Raw genomic sequence first — 5,947 nt, 5'->3', positions numbered from 1 at the left:
GATCCTGGACAGAGCCTGTCCTTGGGGGGACGGGGAGGAAACACAGTGGGGGGACACGGGGAAGGACAGGGAGGGTACATGGGGGACACAGGGAGGGGACAAGCAGGCACTGGACCTGAGGCAGGTCAGTCACTTTGTCAGTCACGTTCTGCTCGTGCTCTTGCTCCAAGTTGAACGCTGCATTTGACCTGAGGCTGTAGAAAAAGCTTCCAAAATTGATTGATAGCACTGAGGTTATGGGTGTGTAGTTCAATTAGAAGCATGTAACATCACAGGGTAGAAAACTTAGAGTTTTAGAATACAGTAATATATATATAGAGAGAGCAAAATAAAAGTTTTAAGGCAGAAACTAATCTTTCATGAGTTTTGGTAGTATTTTGTAATTGGACAGAAAATTGAGGAGTTTGAGTGATTAGTTATTGAGTTAAAAATAAAACAATTTAAGTGTCCTTTCTTAATTAGATAGTTTAACCTTAAAAGACTTTGTAGAGGAAAATAATTAGCTATTTTATAACTCATTAGTAGACAACTACAGTACTCACTACTTGCAAGACTCTTACAATAAATGAAAAAAAAAAAATTAAGCCTGAACACAAAATACCATCTCAAGTACCTTCAATGCCTACCTCAATAGAATAAAAAAGGGGTGTGAAAAAAGCAAATCACTTGTTTTTAAAATTTTAAAAGTTTAACAGTAATAAAATGGTTATAAAAAATAGTAATACAATGAGAGTAATAACAAAATGGTTAAAAAAATAGTAATACAATTAGAGTAATAACAATGTGGACAAATTGAATTAGGACAATATGAGACAATAAATATAAATTTAATATAAAATATTAAATATAAATATAAAGTTACGGATGTCCAGGTACCTTTTTCTGGGCAGAATGAGCCACAGGACAGTTAACAGAGGATTAACCCTTAAAAACAACAGCCTGTTGCATATTCATACACTTCATACATGATGCATAAATTCCATTCAAACACAGGATTCTGTCTGGTCATCATCAACTTCTTCCTCTGAATTCTGACAGCACCTTCGAGGTGGAAGAAGTTAATTTCTTCTGATAATGGAGCAATAAATTCTCTTTCTCTGAAAGATCCAGGTGTCCTGTGGCTGCTGTCTGGTGTGAGTCCTTTCTTTAAAGAAAAGTATCTTACATAGCATCGTTTCTGTTTGAACATTTTTTATAACCTAAACCTATATTTAACACAGTACTTAAGAGAATTAATACAGCATTACTTTCTAACACAACACATATAATATTCATTTCAATATTTGTGAAAAGCCAATCATAAAATACATGCATTTTTTATACCTGTAAGCAGTCTTTTCCATTTGCATTCCCATACATTGTGAGTCTGTGACAATTATACTAGCAGGATGTTTACAGCCATTTGGTGTGAGTGTCTGTCTGTCCTTCCAGGGTACTTTTCAGCAGTTGCTTAAAATATGGGGAGCAGATACCACTGTCCCTTATTGCTTTTCAGAATTCTTTTATCTCCTGAGGTGGGGTAGCCACCCGTGTTCTAGGACCACCGGCTCGCTGGCTGAATAGCACAGGCATAGCTAAAGGATTTAGACTTTCTTCTTTGCAAATCTGGCCTCTGACTTCATCCCAGTCTGTTCGTTGAAAATTATCAAAAGATTTTTGTGAGTTTTCTAATTTTGGGATTAATGCTGGTGATTTTTCAGGGTTTAGTGTCTCATTTTAGGTCGAGAAATCTGTCCCAAACACTGGGGGGGGGGGACTCTGGAGCTATTTGGGAACAGTTCTTTTTCGAAATTCTTTTGTGTTGGGATCAAAGGGTTGCCATCTGCAGGGGCGAAATAATTCTCTGTCTGTCCTGTATTTATTAAAGCAGCTGTCATATTCCAGCCTCCCCCTCCTCGCTGCACGGTTTGTGTGCGGGGATGTGGCTGTGCGGACGAATCGTGACACAAAGTAGTCCCGCTCGGTACTAGGAGTGGGGAACGCGAAATCGCGGAGGCACACCAGGTATGGATTATGCCGCATCGCACACCAGGAATGGATTATGCCGCATCGCACACCAGGTATGGATTATCCCGCATCGCACACCAGGTATGGACTGTGCAGGATCGCCCGCTGCGGAGGGATATGTCGGTGACGCGGCCGCGCCCGGCTCCTCAAGGTCCGGCAGAGGGAGAGAAGCGGAAGGATACATGCAAGGCACCGCAGTTTTCGGTTGCTGTGGTGCCGTGTACGGACCCGGTGGCGGCGGGAGCGGCGTGACAGGGCACGGGGATGCCGGCTGTGGCCGGGCAGCGGCACGCAGCGGCTCGGAACCGGGACCGCGCTGTTCCAAAGCTGCGGCAAAAGCAGTCGGGGGGTAGCGGCGGGGCCGTGGCTTAGGGTTAGGATTCCCGGAAGCAGCGCTGTGGTTGGATGAGCCGGCGCGGAGTGATATCGCTGGGCCGGGGGTTGTAGCAACTGCGGAGACGCGCGGCGGGCGGGGGGGGGTGCGGGACGTGGCGGAGCTGCGGAAACGGGGCACGGGGCCGCGGCTGCGGAAGGCAACGCCGGCACGGCCGTGGTGGCAGGAGGCGGCGGAGCCGCGCTATCCAGCAGCTCTGAAGGGGGGGCCGCGGTGGGGAAGGCGCGGACCGGCATGCAGCAGCGGCGGCGGCGGCGGCAGGAGCGAGAAAGCGACCACGGGCGGCGGCGGGGCGGCCTCATCAGCGGCAGATGGTCCCGGGGAGGCGGGAGGCGGGAGGAGCGGCGGGAGGCGGGAGGAGCGGCGGGAGGCTGCTGCGGGGGGGCCGCGGCGTGCAGCCGCTGGGGGCTGGGGTGGCTGCTGGCCCGGCGGGCAGGCGCGGCCCGGCCCGGCATGCAGCGGCGGCGGCGGCAGGAGCGAGAAAGCGACCACGGGCGGCGGCGGGGCGGCCTCATCAGCGGCAGATGGTCCCGGGGAGGCGGGAGGCGGGAGGAGCGGCGGGAGGCGGGAGGAGCGGCGGGAGGCTGCTGCGGAGGGGCCGCGGCGTGCAGCCGCTGGGGGCTGGGGTGGCTGCTGGCCCGGCGGGCAGGGGCGGCGCGGACGGGAGGCTGCGGTGGAGCGGCGGCAGGCGCGGCAGAGACCGCAGCCGCCGGTGCAGACGCCGCGGCGCCGGCACGGGGCGCCCCGGTCCCGGCGCAAGCGGTGCCGTGCCGGGACCAGGGGATTGCGCCGAAACGCCGGCAGGGACGGGGTCTGCCCTGCCGCGGGGCCCGTGGGCGGCTCGGGGTGCGCTGCGTGCGCTTGAACGCCGGGCGGGGGGGGGGGGGGGGGGGGCGCGGGCTTCCCGCCGCAACGCGCGCTGGGGAAGCAGCGCGGCCGCGCCAGGCGCGCTCAGCACCGCGGATCCGGGAGCCGCAGAAGACTGCGAAGACGCAGCAGCGACGGGACTTGGGCCACCCCCGGCCCCGCTGTGTCGGCAAAGGGGGCGAGGAGGACGTGGGGGGCGGCAGGAACGGCCGCACTCGCGGGTAGCAGAGGCAAGGGGGGTGGGGGGGGGTTGGGGCCGCGGTGAGGGTGGCGGGCGGGCTCCTAGAGGCGGGATTAGGGGGCGGAGCCGCGAGTTTGGCGAAACCGGGGGCGGGAACCGCGGTAGCCGGGGCAGCAGGGACGAACGGGATGGCAAAGGCGGGGATGGCACGGGCGGTGGGAGGGGCCGGGGGGACGGCAGTAGGGACCGCGAGGGCGGGGGGCGGGGCGGCAGGGGCGAGCAGCACCGCGGGTACCGGAGCCGCGCGGTCCGACGGGGAGGTGGGGGGCGTGTCCCGCTGGAGCCTCGCGGCGGCGAGGGGCGGAGTCACAGGAGGGGCGGAGCTCGGCGGGGCGGCTGCTGCGGGCACCCCCCGTGCGGCAAACACAGCTCAAGCCACGCCCTGCAAGCTGGGACCAGCCCCGCGGCAGCCATGGCCCGGCCGGAGGTGCTATTAAAGTGCTTTAAACACCTCTGTCCCAAAAGTCTCTTGTAAATACAGCATTGGGGAAATTCATTAAAGTCCGATCTATGAGGGTTTTTTAGCTCCTGTTGTGGTACTATTACTTTACGACAGTCGCGCTTTACAACGCCGTTTGCGGCAGCCGCGCTTTACGGCACCTTTTACGACAGTCGCGCTTTATGGCGCGTTTGCGACAGTCGCGCTTTACGGCACCTTTTACGACAGTGTTGCTTTACGGCACCTTTTACGACAGTCGCGCTTTACGGCACCTTTTACGACAGTCGCGCTTTACGGCACCTTTTGCGACAGTGTTGATTTACGACACCTTTTACGACAGTCGCGCTTTACGGCACCTTTCGCGACAGTCGCGCTTTACGGCACCTTTTACGACAGTGTTGCTTTACGGCACCTTTGCGACAGTGTTGCTTTACGGCACCATTTACGACAGTCGCGCTTTACGGCACCTTTTACGACAGTCGCGCTTTACGGCACCTTTTACGACAGTCGCGCTTTACGGCACCTTTTACGACAGTGTTGCTTTACGGCACCTTTTGCGACAGTCGCGCTTTACGGCACCTTTTACGACAGTGTTGCTTTACGGCAGGTTTGCGACACTCGCGCTTTACGGCAGCTTTACGACAGTCGCGCTTTACGGCGCCTTTTACGACACTCGCGCTTTACGGCACCTTTTACGACAGTGTTGATTTACGGCAGGTTTGCGACAGTGTTGCTTTACGGCACCTTTTACGACAGTGTTGCTTTACGGCACCTTTTACGACAGTGTTGCTTTACGGCACCTTTTGCGACAGTCGCGCTTTACGGCACCATTACGACGGTTCTGCTTTACGGCACACTTACGACAGTTCTGCTTTACGGCACCTTTTGCGACAGTCGCGTTTTTACGGCAGTTTTGCGACAGTCGCGCTTTACGGCAGTACCTTTTATGGACCTTTTACGGTACTTTATGGTCTTTATTTTCTTTTTCATTTATTTTTGATTGATTTTATTTCTTAATTTTAATTTTTTATTTAATTTGTATTTTTCATTTTTCTATTTTTAAAGCTTTTTATTTTGGTTTTTTTTATTTTATTTTTTATTTAATTTTTATTTTTCATTTTTCTATTTTTAAAGCTTTTTATTTTGTTTTTTTAATTTAATTTTTTATTTAATTTTTATTTTTCATTTTTCTATTTTTAAAGCTTTTTTAATTTTATTTTTTATTTAATTTTTATTTTTAATTTTTCTATTTTTAAAGCTTTTTATTTTGTTTTTATAATTTAATTTTTTATTTAATTTTTATTTTTCATTTTTCTATTTTTAAAGCTTTTTATTTAATTTTTATTTTTCATTTTTCTATTTTTAAAGCTTTTTTAATTTTATTTTTTATTTAATTTTTATTTTTAATTTTTCTATTTTTAAAGCTTTTTATTTTGTTTTTATAATTTAATTTTTTATTTCATTTTTATTTTTTATTTTTCTATTTTTAAAGCTTTTTGTTTTGTTTTTTTAATTTTATTTTTATTTAATTTTTATTTTTCATTTTTCTATTTTTAAAGCTTTTTATTTTATTTTTTTAATTTTATTTTTTATTTAATTTTTATTTTTCATTTTTCTATTTTTAAAGCTTTTTTAATTTTATTTTTAATTTAATTTTTTTATTATTTTTCTATTTTTAAAGCTTTTTTAATTTTATTTTTTATTTCATTTTTTTAAATTTTTCTATTTTTAAAGCTTTTTTAATTTTATTTTTTGATTTTATTTTTTATTTAATTTTTATTTTTCATTTTTCTATTTTTAAAGCTTTTTATTTTTTTATTTTTTATTTTTTATTTAATTTGTATTTTTCACTTTTCCATTTTTATAGCTGTTTCTTTTGTTTTTTAATTTTATTTTTAATTTTTATTTTTCATTTTTCTATTTTTAAAGCATTTTAATTTTTTAATTTTATTTTTTATTTAATTTTTATTTTTCATTTTTCTATTTTTAAAGCATTTAG

This window comes from Agelaius phoeniceus, chromosome 29 (genome assembly GCF_051311805.1).
Source record: "Agelaius phoeniceus isolate bAgePho1 chromosome 29, bAgePho1.hap1, whole genome shotgun sequence".
In the NCBI taxonomy this organism is placed as follows: Eukaryota; Metazoa; Chordata; class Aves; order Passeriformes; family Icteridae; genus Agelaius; species Agelaius phoeniceus.
The sequence above is the reverse complement of the archived record's forward strand: the minus strand, read 5'-3'. Positions refer to the sequence as shown.